This window comes from Callorhinus ursinus, unplaced genomic scaffold (assembly GCF_003265705.2).
Source record: "Callorhinus ursinus isolate GAN/ISIS: 27379988/994484 unplaced genomic scaffold, GSC_fseal_2.0 scaffold28, whole genome shotgun sequence".
In the NCBI taxonomy this organism is placed as follows: Eukaryota; Metazoa; Chordata; class Mammalia; order Carnivora; family Otariidae; genus Callorhinus; species Callorhinus ursinus.
Window position 1 is genome coordinate 11,535,053 of NW_027397090.1, and position 13,054 is coordinate 11,548,106.

The 13,054-nt window shown below is 42.1% G+C and overlaps 1 long non-coding RNA gene across 1 annotated transcript in view; it reads left to right on the top strand.

Annotated features, from left to right (window-relative positions):
- The first annotated feature begins 4,948 nt into the window (after positions 1-4,948).
- Positions 4,949-13,054, top strand: part of LOC141370197 (uncharacterized) — a 312,100-nt gene continuing 303,994 nt past the window's right edge. Inside the window, exon 1 of the long non-coding RNA XR_012374042.1 lies at positions 4,949-5,188. This is a non-coding gene — a long non-coding RNA (uncharacterized lncRNA). The remainder of the gene's footprint in view (positions 5,189-13,054) is intronic.

Sequence of the window (13,054 nt, forward strand, 5' to 3'; positions counted from 1 at the left end):
CCATCATAGCAAAGATTGGTTTAGGCTTGAATCATCAATGCATACTAAATCCAGAATGTAAAATGTGATGTGGAGCAGGGTATTTGCATGGTCTTAAAATGTCTCTCCATAGATTATTTACTAGGTGTAAAGGAAGAAAGTAGTAAATACACAGTGCAGAACCAGGACAACACCTTGGCCTAGTAATAAAAGTTTGTATCACCAAGGATGGACTTGTGTGCCTCTAGATATGATGCTTTGAGGATATATTACATTAATGTTCTGGCTGAACATATGTAACCAAATCTAATCTCAAGGAAACAGCAGCAGGACCCAAACTGAGGAGCATTTTATATAATAGCTGACCTCTACAGTAAGACTAAGGGACTATTTCAGGTTTAAAGAGATTAAAAGGACATGAGATATAAAATTGAGTATGGGATCCTTAATGATATCCTGTACTGGAGAAGGAAATGTGATAAAAGGTGTAATTGGTACAACTGGCAAACCTGGATTATGGACGGTAGATGAGATAAAAAAAAATATTGTATCTGTGTTGAGTTTCCTGAATTAGGTAACTATTATAGCATTGTAAAAGCATATTCTTTTTCTAAGAGATACGTGCCAAAATATGAAGGAAAGGGAGCGTTCTCCAGTGGGTCAGAAAGGACATAAGTAAAGCTGCGTATATAGGTAGAAGAATGAAAAAGCCAACGTGGCCATAGGGTGAAAGTTTATGAACATGAGTAAAGGCAACATGGAAGTACTCTGTATGATTTTGACATCTTTTTTGTAAGTATGACATTACTTCAGAATTGAAAATGAATGGGGGGAAATTAGGAAGTAGGGCCCTTTGTCAAAAACACTGACAAATTTTGGCAACCAACTTTTGACCCATGCTACCTCTGTTTTTCCAAAAGAACGGATTAACAGCACTCCTGAAGGGCATATTTGTCCCCAAGGCAGACTCATCAGGAACAGAGACCTCCTTGTTGGTTTACCTGCCTTCTCGTTTGTAAGTTTAGAAAGTTTAGAAACATTATTATAAGGAAATGACGCATTTATTGGTGAATAGAGGGTTTTATCTTTACCTTTACTCAAAATGGTATATACCAAACCTAACAGTTTCAACCTTGCTAAGACTTTGTTTCTCAACTTGATGTTTTTATATCAATAATCTTTAAGAAATTACCTTTTGGGGGCACCTGGGTGGCTCAGTCGTTAAGTGTCTGCCCTCAGCTCAGGTCATGATCCCAGGGTCCTGGGATCTCCCACTCTCCCTGCTTGTGTTCCCTCTCTCGCTGTGTCTGTCTCTGTTAAATAAATAAATAAAATCTTAAAAAAAAAAAGAAATTACCTTTTGGGATGTGGTTTAAGTGGTATCAAGGAAGTCACCCTGACTGTGTTATCTCTAACACTTTGCTTATCAGAAGTGAATAGGAGTTTTATAAGTTGAGTTGTATTTCTCTTTTTTCCCTTTAAAATACATTTAAAAATGGTGATAAAATACACATAACATAAAATACACATAACATAACAAATCTTAACAGTTTTTAAGTGTTCAGCTCACTGGCATGAAGTACATTCAGAATGTGTTACCATCATCACCATTTACCCGTAATAATTCTTTTTATCTTGAAAAATTGAAACTCTGTACCTACTAAACAGTAACTCCCTACTTCCCTCTCCCCCAGGCCCTGGCAACCACCATTCTATTTTTTGTCTCTATGAATTTGACTATTCTGGGTACTGCATATAAGTGGAATCATACTGTATTTGCCCTTTTGTGACTGGTTTATTTCACTTAGCAAATTGTCCTCAAGATTCCTTCATGGTGTAGCATGTGTCAACTTTTTTCCTTTTGAAGGCTGAACAATATTCCACTATATATATATTCCACACTTTGTTCATGCATTCATCTGTTGATGGAAACGTGGGTTGTGTTCACCTTTTGGCTATTGGGAATAATGCTGGTATGGACATTGGTGTACACACATCTGTTCAAGTCTCTGTTTGCAATTCTCTTGAGTATATATCTAGAGGAGGAACTGCTGGATCATATAGTAATTCCATTTTTAATTTTTTTAGGAACTACCATACTGTTTTCTATGGCACCTGCACCATTGTACATTTCCATCAGCAGTGCACAAGAGCTCCAATTTCTCCACATCCTTCTGTACCACTTGTTATTTTGTTTTGTTTTGTTTGCTAAACTTCAGCCTAACGGGTGTGAGCTGGTATCTCCATGGTGATTTGAGTTGTAGTTCTTTTAAAATTCCCTTGAGAAGGACAAACAAAAACGTTATCAGATGTAAATACTCTACAGTGAGTTAGTTTGTAAGATTTTCCCTTTTTTCGCCAAAATAACAGCTCCCTCTAGAATGAGACAGTTAACAAGTGTGTCTGAATGGAAAATACTTGTATGAGGTAAAAACAGCTCTGAGCTTGAGTCAAAAGGCCTGTCTCCAATACATTACAGGGAGGCTTTTGATAAGTCAGTAAAACCCACAAAAGCTTCAATTCTTTTTTCTGAAAAATGTGCATAATACCCCACAGCAGTGGTTCTCAAACTTGAGCACACATCTGAATCACCCGGAGAGTTTGATAAGGCAGAGATTACTGCACCTGCCCTTAAATTTTCAGATTCAGTGGATCTTGGGCATGTCCCAAGAATTTGCATTTCTACAGGTGATGCTGATGTTGCTAGACCAAGGGCCACATTTTGAAAATTACTGCTCTAAGGACTTGTTTTAGGGTTGAGATAATGTAAGTAAAATAAATTTCTACAATTGTTAGATATTGTGAAATGCCAGAGATTAATTTAATCATGTGAGGATAGAATGGTCTCCTAAAATGGGCAGTGGAATCTAATGGAGGGGTACTTTTCAGGACTGCACTAAACTCTTGGGGACTTGAGCATTCAGAGAAGTGGGTCAGTGAGAAGAGATATCACAAAGAAGGAGAAGACTTCAGGAGTGAAGCTGGGAAGGTGTCAAAAGTTTTTTTTACCTAATGTACAAGCTGGGCAATGACCAGTTCTAGCTTCTTTTTGAGGCTTTTCTAGCTTCCTTGGCTGCACGGAGGAAAAACTCTGTGAATGGACATAATATCTGCTTAAAAAATTACAGGTTTACTTTTTTCTCAAGCAACAGGATACCTAGAGATAGAAAGTTATTGGTATTGATTCTGTGGCTCAAGGATTGCAGTACTGAGATCTGCAGTTTTCTTGCCCTTTTCTGTCATGTGCACAATATAGCTGCTATGAGTCCAGCCATTATATCTGCTTTACACACTGGTGTAAATGGAAAAAGACAAGGAGGAAGGTCAGTCTATGTCAGAAAAGCAAAACTTTCCCAGAAAATTTCAGCAGGTTTCTGTTTATAGCTCAATGTACAGAGCTGTCCCTTAGCCATTCACTGCTTCAAGCATGGCTGAGAAATGTTTCAGTTGGGTATATTGCTACCCCAAACTAAATAAGGATTTTGTTAGTAAGGTGGAATGTGTCTGCTCCAGCTTCTAAATTTGTTCTGCCTCTAGTGATTTCAGGGAAAGGTAGTGAGGCCACCATGGACAAAACTGTTAGTCTGTGTTCTTTTAGTCTTCTTATAGAACTCAATGGTCTTTCTTGTGGTTTTTGTCATTATTATTTTAATGTGTGTGGCAGATTGAAACTTTAGATTGCTTTCTCTCACTTTGGCTCAGTTGTTTCTTTGAGTCACTTTGGGAGGTCCTTTCTGCTGTTTATATGTATGAGGAGAGTGGCTTGCTTTCCCCTTATATCTCTTGAGCATCCACTTTACCTCTTAAGTTTCTGTAGCCTGTCATCACACTTTGGCCTCTCCCAGAGAAGAGCATACTTTCTAAAATTTCCTCGTGAAAATTCTGGTTTCTTCTATATCCCATTGCCCCTGGGAACTATGTGGTGACCAAGCTAATCAGATGGACTGATTCATGCGGAAGACACAGTAAGAGGTTAATCCTGAAAGTGAACTTTGGCTGTCATTGTATGGACAAGTTTTTCAGTCTGTTCTCATTAACCAGAGGTTAATGTTTTCTTAGTCTGCGAATCCACTGGCCATGATGTGGAAGCATTAATGAAGTCCAGCTCATATGTTCTTGAGAATCTCCTTGGAAATGTGCTCTGTAAACATGAAATAGTATACTTATTTGTGGTTTCTCTTTTTTTTTCTTGTGAGCTTGAGAGGGGAGGAAGTAGAGAAAGAAATGTCTTACCAGGAAGTTAACATTTAACGTCTTTTTGAAGAAATGAATATTCAGGGAGATTGGAAAGAGGAAAAAGTGTAGCTGGGCCAACAGACTGGTGGCAGGCATCAGCATCATGGGGAAGACAGTGGGAAGAAGGGAAGAAAAGAAGGAAATATAGGCAGTGCCAGTGAGCAAGACTAGGCAGGTAAGCTAGGAGTGGGAGGAAATGAGTGCTGACAATGATAGTCTCTAAAGATGGTAGAATGGTACGGAGGAGAAAGAGGCCAGCTCTAGGTGCTGTGGTCCAGACAGGAGAGCAGAGAAGGAGACAGAGAGGTAGACTGACTTGTGGGAAGCACGGAGTTCCTGAGAAAGTCGGAGCCTGGGAAGAAGTGAACCACCATAGATCACTTTACTCCATTTGAATCCAACTCGGCAAACATTTATTGGCATAGGCAGAATAATCCCTATGCACTCTCCTCAACCCCCATTTTTTTCTCTATGTCCTAATTCCCAGAACCTGTAAATATGCTACTTTATACTTTGCTGATGTAATTAGATTAATGACGTGGAGGTGGGGAAAGTATTTTGGATTACCCTCATGTGGACTCAGAGCACGCAGAGTCCTTATAAGGATGAGCACCAGACTCGCGAGAGCGGGAGCCGCGTGAGACTCGCGAGAGCTTTGGAATTGGAGCTGTGGCCGCAAGGCTAGGAATGCGGTTGGCTTACAGAAACTAAAAGGGAAAGGGGACAGGTTTCTTCTAGGGCATATAGAAGGAAGGCAGCCTCAGCTACGCCTTGATGTTAGCCCAGTGGAAACCATTTTGGATGGCCTTCAGAACTGTAAGACAATTATTCATTGTTCAAAGCCATAAAGCTTGGGTAGTTCTCAACAGTAGTAGTTGTAACTCTGACATGTTGAACAAACACCAAATGTGCTGATGATGGGGAAATACAAAGATGAATAAGATACTGATGCTTGCCTTGAGGTGATTACCAGGTCAGTGGTCCAAGTCCGTGATCCTCAAACTTGAATGTGCATAGAAATCACCTGGGGAATCTCCCTATGGTCACCTAGGTCCCGGGTGGCCCTGAGGGGCATCAGTGCTGTTGCTATGGGGACCACGCTGTGGTCCAGGCTCAAAGTGTGTTCTAGGGGCTGGGCAACCAAAAACAGCAAAGCTTTTTAGTTGTCATGATGGAGAAATTGATCCTGGTGTTGGACATAGGAAATGGCTGAAATAATTATTTGACATAAGATTTGAAACTTGGGGCTCCAAACTTTTTTTTAAAGAATTACTGTGATAACCTATAAGATGAAACCTGTGAATGTAGTGGGTAACTTATAAAGCACTGTGCACAAATGCGAGTCATCTATCTAGATGTCAGATGAGAGCAGATTTGGCCAGAAAATACAAATGTCATTCCAGACTCCTACTTTTCCTTGCTAAACGGGAGTAAAGGAAGGAGTATTTGGATGAAACAACATCGCAGTGTTCGAGTCCTTTGTTTTGCTACACTTCTAATACATGGAGTAGAACAACTGAAAGCAAAACAAACTTACAGAGAATAAAATAAGTCACCTGTATCTTCATATTTCAGATATAGCCAGGAACTAGAGCTTTGCTAGGAGCTGGCGTTGATTTGTGTTTTTGGGGAGTCTTTGCAGACTCTTGTCTCCCTTCAGTATTATAGAAAAGCCTAACTGTACGCTCTTGCACTGGGCACTGTTATTGATACTCCATAACTATATCGTCTATAATAATTGCAATCACACCAGGGAACCCTTTTCCATAAAGCAGTAGTTATTCAACTGGGCGTAATTTTGCCTTCCAGGAACATTTCACAATGTCTGGAAACAGTTTTTTATTATCATGACTGGGGTGTGGGTTGCTACTGGCATCTAGTGGGGATTGGCCAGGGACGCTGCTAAACATGATTCAGTATATAGGACAGCACTGTTAACCAAAATGATCTGGCCTGAAACATCCATAGTGCCAAGTCTGAGAAACTTGGCTATAGAGCAGTGGGTTCTAATGTTTACTGGTCATCAAAATCACCTGGAAGGCTTGTTAAATTAAAGATTGCCCTCTGCCAGATTTCTGATTTAGTAGGTCTGGGAGGAGTCTGAGCATTTGCATTTTTTTATTGCTTTTTTTCCAAATTTTATTTTATTATGTTAATCACCGTACATTACATCATTAGTTTTTGATGTAGTGTTCCATGATTCATTGTTTGCGTATAACACTCAGTGCTCCATTCCCAGTGCCCTCCTTAATACCCGCCGCCAGGCTAACCCATCCCCCCAGCCCCTCCCCTCTAGAACCCTCAGTGTGTTTCTCAGAGTCCATCGTCTCTCATGGTTCTCCCACTCCGATTTCCCCCGCTTCATTTTTCCCTTCCTACTATCTTCTTTTTTTTTTTTTTTAACATATTATTATTTGTTTCAGGGGTACAGGTCTGTGATTCATCAGTCTTACACAATTCACAGTGCTCACCATAGCACATTCCCTCCCCAATGTCTATCACCCAGCCACCCCATCCCTCCCACCCCCCACCACTCCAGCAACCCTCAGTTTGTTTCCTGGGATTAAGAATTCCTCATATCGCATTTGCATTTCTAACAAGTTTTCAGATGATGCTGGTGCTGCTGGTCTGGGAGCCACATTTTGAGAACAGTTGCCGTAGGGTTTAACAACTACACAACTGTAATTGGTCTCATATAAAGTATTTCCTCCATAATTTGTGTCCTCACTCATATTTAGTTAGGCTTATCATATTTCTGGTATGTTGCAAACGTCTCTTGGGAATAGGCCAGGTCTCCCCCTTCCTTTGGCGTTTTCTGGGATGTTAAGAACAGGCTTCTCATTACTGTGGACCAGATGGTTTCATTTGGCTCTGTGGACTTGGCACCATATAAATGGCTCCAAGGACATACGAGTGAATTGTTGGCTTGAGGGAGAGAGGGAGAGATGGGGCTGTCTTACTGGTGGTGGAGTCAGGTTAACTTTTCACTGTCTTCATACCAGCACACCCTAAAGAGGTGGAGATTTATGCCTGTGTCCCTGGGTTCATCTTTTCTCCAAGGATTGTTTTTCCCACCTTGCCCATCACCTGTCCACTCAGCCTGGGGGCAGAGTTCACCCACCCCTGAGACACATTATATTCAGACCTTGGATAGAGGTGGGCCTGTATTCAATACAGGGAAAACTGAGGCCAGGCTGGGAATGAAAGAGGGGAGGCCAGACCCAGGCATGGGTTGGACCCAGAAGGGCCCAGAACCCAGGGCAGAAACCAAGGAACACATTCACTCCGGGGCTCAGAATGAGGCAGGAGGTCCGAAAGATTGGGAAACACTGTGGATGAGGTGCCCAGGAATGAGAGAGTTCACAGTTCAAGTGAGGCCTGTCTTTGGAGTCTCTTATGACTTCTGCTGGGTCGGTGAAAAAAACAGGTGCCTGTCTTTAAATGCTAAAATGGTTAATCTGGCTGATGGGGCCAACTTTAGGGCATAAGTAGAACAACTAATATTTTCTAGGTGGGGGAGGGAGAAGGGCTCACAGAGCACTGAAAAGGTACTGCTAATCCTCCTTTCCTGAGGCTGAATACTAGTATTTAATTTAATTTATTGGTATTCTAGTATTTAAAATAATTTACATTTGATAATATTTGATTTGTAACTACTAAAGATAAGGGATGACATTAATCAAGCATCTACTGTTCCTCTCAGTAGTACTGCAAGGTAACTTTCCCCCTTTCTCAAGAAATAAGGAAGTGGAAGCTAGGAGAAGTCCTTTGCCCAGGTTTATGTAGAGCTGGAGTTTACACCCAGTCCCCTCTGCGCAGACCTGCTCTCCTTTCACTGAAATGTGAGGCAGTTTGGGTCACAGGTTGTCTCCAGGGTTCCTGCTGATCATTCTGGAGTTCTCCCTCCATGTAGGGGGTCACCCCGTCACCTAATAACGGGTTGTCAAAACTCTATTCTACCTCAATAAAATTTAGCCACCTCTTTAGGAAAGGTATTTTTTTTTTAAAGATTTTATTTATTTGACAGAGAGATAGCGAGAGTAGGAACACAATCAGGGGGGAGTGGGAGAGGGAGAAGCAGGCTTCCCGCTGAGCAGGGAGCCCAATGTGGGGCTCGATCCCAGGACCCCGGGATCATGACCTGAGCCGAAGGCAGACGCTTAACGGACTGAGCCACCCAGGTGCCCCTTAGGTAAGGTATTTTTTGTGTGCGTGTTTTTGTTTTTGGTTTCCCTTCAAATATGAAAAAATTCTCAAACCATTCACTTCCTCCTAACTTGCAAATTTGGAGGACGGAGAGTGGATTTTGGCAGCCCTGAAAATTAAACTTGGTAGTATATGTCACCCTTCTAATTGACATGACTATCCCTGATGAAAACAAGCTGCAGTGCACACAGAAACACCCCCCGCCAAGTCATTGGCCTGCATCGGGCCATATTGAAGTCCCCTCTTCACCTTTGTGAGTGAGACTCACACCAGAGTTTCCCATAAAACCCTGCTGTATCACTCAAGAACATTCTGCCCTCATCCACACGACTGGAGTAGAGTCTGAGTGGTACTGTAAAACCAAGTTTATAGCACTGATGAGTCACGGAGGAGAGGTCTGGGCAGCAGCTGGAGCCAGCCACAGAACCGGAGAGGTAGGAGGTGGAGCCCACGGTTTAGGGGTCACAAGGGCCTAGGAGTCGTGGATGGATATACATCAGGGCCCCTTGGAGGGAGGTCACAGCATCCTAAAAAACAAGAACAAAGTGGCCAGCCCAATCTAGCAGTTTTATGGGACAAATACTGATAGAAAACCAGGGCTGTCATTTCGCTGAAGCCAAATAAGAGATGTGTGATAGTTCTTCCTTCTGAAATCCAAAAGTTGGGATGTAAACCTTCTCAGATGTTGGTTTTAATAGGGAATTTTAAGCATGTTCTTAAATACTTTGTCATTGTCTCAGTTAATATCAAAGTAACTTAGAACCCTCAGGCCCACCTTGTAGCCAGCTTATCCTGGAGTCATTCTGCTGTGGAGAGAAGTCAGTGATTGCAGCTGGGTCTCCAGATGTGAGCGTGTGCGTGCCTCCAAGGCCACTTCCCTCTCTGCAGTGCCCACTAGGTGACGCCTGTGAATGGAATAGGCTTTCCAGAGTACAGGCAGGCTGCCTCTGTTCTTAACGTCCCAGGCCCACATCTTGCTGAGAAGATGCCGAAATGGCAAGATCCTGAAGAAATGACTCTGTGCCGAATGCTTAGAGATAGGGCATGTGAGGATCTCAGTCAGCCTCCTCTCTTGGGATGGGAACCTGATGTCTCTGCTTAGCATATGTGATGGCCTAATTACAAAACCAGGAAAACAGCCCCATACCCTGCATAACCCAAATAGCTGTAGACTTCTGAGCAGGTTTATGACGCCTTACAAGGGCAAACAGTTCTCCCAACTAAGGTGATTTGCAATGGTCTCAGGGTGGTAAGCTTAATATGTGAGCCTTCTGGAAGGAGGACTGGAGGCAGGTGTGAGGACTTTTTTTTTTTTTTTTTAACTGTACCAGTCGTTCCTATACTGAAGGAGGCATCAGAATCAATTGGGGGTGTTGTTAAGGCATGGATTTTTAGGTTCCACTCAGAGGTCCTGATTTAGAAGTCTTGGGTGAGGTCTGAGAATTTGCATTTCTACAAGTTCCCAGGTGATGTTAATGCTGGTTTGGGGGACCTCACATAGAGAACCCCTGTATGACTGCATTGTTGAAAGTATGTGGGTGAGGGGCACCTGGGTGGCTCAGTTAGTTAAGTGTCTGACTCTTGATTTTGGCTCAGATCATCATCTCTGGGTGCTGAGATAGAGCCCTGGCCGTTCACTCAGTGGGGAGTCTGCTTGAGATACTCTCTTTCCCTCTCCCTCTGCCCCTTCCCTCCCTCTAAAATAAATAAATAAATCTTAAAGAAAAAAGTATGTGGGTGAGAAAAATGTGTGGACAGAGGGATGGGGGCTGGGGGCTGGGGGATAACAAACTTAGGGATCAGTGTAAAGAGATTTCCTTGAGCTATCACAAAGCCACTCTCCCCTTGTGTGGTTTTTCATAGTGCGTGTCAGCGACACATGGTACTTTTATTTGATAAATAGACCAGGCAGGGATAAGTTAAATCTCATGGCAAGTCAGGGACAAATAAGCAGGCACCTGGGCCATTGCTGGAGCTACACTGAGGTGATGTATTTAAATTTGCTTGATTGTTTTTCTGGTAGGGAAATGAAATGTTCTCTCTGTACCGCAGGTGTTCAAGTGCCTTTTTTAATGGCTAAATATTTAAAGTGACAGTCAAGTCAAGGTGAAGAAGGTTATGTGAGAGTACATTCATAGCCAGTGGTTTCTGAACGTCCTAATTGAAACTCTTTGGGTAAGAGTGGGTATGTTGGAGTATATGAAAGTAATCCCATTACACCCCAGACTACTTCTGAAGTGTGTGTTAGCATTGCCCAAAGCATCCTCATGTGGCATAGCATCTTCGTACAGATTTTGAATGTTTATATATATTTTTTTCTAAACTAACTGTTCTGTGCAGTACAAGATAGGTTAGTTTGATCTCCATTCCACAAGTGAGGACTGTGGTCCAGGACAGTTAATTATCAGCCAAAAGTTACGGGGTTTAGCATCCAAACTGAAAACAAGAAGTCCTAGACTTGAGGTTCCAGGCTCCATCTCCAGTTTCCACTCCTGCCTTTCCACCTGGACTCCTATTAAAGCGATTCTTAGGGAAACTTCCACTGCGTTTGCTCTAGCTGTGTCTTATCCCCAGTTAAAAAATTGGGGTACCCTTGAGATCTTTTATTTCCCTCCCATACTGAAATATTCAGCCCTCAGGTTGATACCAAGGCAGGCAGGCATTTTCCTCTCTATCTTTCACATAATGACCGTGAAATCCTTTCCACAAGAACATAGAGGTTTTGTTCTGTTTCCAATTTCAGAACAATAAGTTTCTAATGCACCACCACCCACCGGAAAAAGAGCACACAGTGACTGACAAGGTGAGGTCTTTGTTTGGTAGTATTTCAAATCTTGGGCTTTCTGAAATCCCTAACACTCTGGTTATAAATCACTAAAGGGTGGATGTTCTCTAAAATGAATTTTGCATGAAATGTCAGCCAGAGTCTAGGGGACAGCTACAATATTTACGACTGGAGGTATTTCTTAGGGGAGGTAAAAGAAAATGAAGCCAATATAGTTTAGCTTAGTACTGGGGGCAGGGAAGAAAGGCAAGATAGAAATTAGAAGATAGAAATTTCTTTCATTCACCCAGGTATTTTGTTTCTGCCATTTTCAGTGTGAATAAAATCTGCAGTGCTCAAAGCAAGGGGTTCAGGAGTGTGATCCATGTGGGAAAAGTACAGGTTAGGAGACTGGGCAGCTGTGTAAAAGGAAAATAAACCCACACAACTACGGGAATGTACTTGTTTGTAGGCAAACTGTTTTACTCTATTTCTGAAAGACCATTTGACCCTAGTTACAGCTTTTGGTCTTAGGCCTTCAAGAACAAAGTGCTCAGTTTATTTGGGGGAGGAAATATTGCAGAGCTAAGGAGACAGCCACCTGTCCCCCTTCACTGACAGGAAAACACAAAACATCTCTGCCTGCCATTTGAGGACCTCTAAGTCTGACACTAACTTACATTTTCAACCTTTTCAACTACTGGTCTTCCTTGCTAATTGCCTGCTAGTTTCATGGGTCCCTTGGGTATTTCTGTCTTGTGTCTCTACTTGAAAACTTTGCATAAGACACATTCTCTTCCTTTGTCTCTGTCCAAGTAGTTCTTGTCCAGTAAAAAATACTTAAGGAAGATTACTCATGCTCTTAGTTTAGGCGGCTATAACAAATCTTACAGAGTGACTCAAATAACAAACATTTATTTCTCCCAGTTCTGGAGGCTGGAAGATCAGATTCTGTTCCTGGTGAGAGCTCTCCTGGCTGGCAGAGGGCAGCTTTTCTTCTGTGTCCTTACATGGCAGAGAAAACATGCACACTCTGATAACCCTTCTGAGAAGGGCACTGATCCCATGTTGAAGGCCTCACCCTCATGACCTCATCTAAACCTAAGTCCTTCCCAAGGCTCCACCTTCAGATACTATAATGGGGGTTAGGGCTTTGGTATATGAATTTTGAGGGAACACAAACAGTCCATAACACTCAGATACCATACAATTTTCCAGTTTAAAGGGTATAATTCATTTTTTTAAGTATAGTCAGTGTATAACCCTCACCACAATTTAATTTGAGAATGTTTTCATCACCCCAAAAAGAAACTCCATACCCATTAGCAAGCTATCTCTAAATCTATCTATACCTAGGTATATAACTTCTCTATGGATTAGCCTATTTAAGATATTTCATAAGAATGGAATTATACAGTGTATGGCCTTTTGTGAGTGGCTTCTTTCACCCAGCATAATGTTGTGAAGGTTTGTCCAAGTTGTAGCATGTGTCGGCACTTCATTTCTTTCCATTGCCAGATATTCCGTTGCATGCATGTACCACATTTTATGTATCCATTCATCAGGTGGTAGATACTTGGGTTGTGCCTAACTTTTGGCTATTGTTAGTACTCCTATAAACATTATATAGACAAAGTGTAATACTCCTGGGCACCGGGGTGGCTCAGTTGGTTAAGCATCTGCATTCAGCTCAAGTCATTAACCCAGGGTCCTGGGATGGAGCCCTGCATCGTGCTCCCTGCCCAGTGGGGAGCCTGCTTCTCCCTCTCCCTCTGCCCCTCCCCCTGCTTGTGCTCTCTCTTTCTCTCAAATACATAAAATCTTAAAAAAATATAATACTCCTATAAACATCATATAAACAAAAATATA